This window comes from Suncus etruscus, chromosome 12 (assembly GCF_024139225.1).
Source record: "Suncus etruscus isolate mSunEtr1 chromosome 12, mSunEtr1.pri.cur, whole genome shotgun sequence".
NCBI lineage: Eukaryota > Metazoa > Chordata > Mammalia > Eulipotyphla > Soricidae > Suncus > Suncus etruscus.
The window spans coordinates 49,602,910-49,603,820 of record NC_064859.1 but is presented as its reverse complement, the minus strand read 5'-3'; the positions used below and the strand labels follow the sequence as shown (position 1 = coordinate 49,603,820).

The window sequence follows — 911 nt, the reverse complement described above, 5'->3', positions numbered from 1 at the left end:
AGACCTTTCATGATGCCAGTCAAAAACTCTATTTGAGTTTTATAATCTGTATCACTTTTATACCTTCATACTTAGTTATTTCCATAGATATTGTTACCGCTTCTGATATTTTCTACTTGGTCTCTAAAGTTACTAAAACAGTTCTATATGATAGCAAATTATATTAGTAATAAAATATAACATAACTTAATAATATTATAAATATAATAAGCATGTTTATTTTTTACAGTCTGTAAATTAAGACTTTGAACCAGAACATGACAGATACCATGAATATCTTTCTTTTCTTTCTTTTTTCTTTTCTATTTTTTTCTTTTTTTGTTTTTTTTGGGTCACACCCGGCAGCGCTCAGGGGTCACTCCTGGCTCTATGCTTAGAAATCGCTCCTGGCAGGTTCAGGGGACCATATGGGATGCCGGAATTTGAACCAACGACCTTCTGCATGCAAGGCAAACATCTTATCTCCATGCTATCTCTCCGGCCCCGAATATTTTCCTTTCTTTCCTTTTTTTTTTTAAAATATGGAACGCTTCACGAATTTGCTTGTCATCCTTGTGCAGGGGTCATGCTAATCTTCTCTGTATCATTCCAATTTTAGTATATGTGCTGCCGAAGTGAGCACATCTTTCTTTTAATGTAATAAATACTTATAGTATTCTATGAGCAGCATGGAGATGACTATGGTTGCTCCTATATCTCTCTAACCTACACATCAATTATTTCTTAACTACCAGTCTATTTCCTCTTTAATATTTCAATATGGCTCTGCAATATTCAAAAGAATTTTAGTCATATATCAGATAATTTATTCTGATTGATACTTTTCTTGAGTTAACAGAACTTTTTTGGTTTTAGAGGATTTTTAAGTAAAATTAAGGAAACACATTAGAATTAGGAAGATAAAACCCGGC

General features: G+C 32.7%; 1 non-coding gene across 1 annotated transcript; it reads right to left on the bottom strand.

The window, feature by feature from the left end:
• Window positions 1–515: 515 nt before the first annotated feature.
• Window positions 516–622, bottom strand: LOC126025063 (U6 spliceosomal RNA). The gene has a single exon (XR_007501111.1). It is a non-coding gene; the product is annotated as a U6 spliceosomal RNA (small nuclear RNA).
• Between the last annotated feature and the right edge of the window lie 289 nt (window positions 623–911).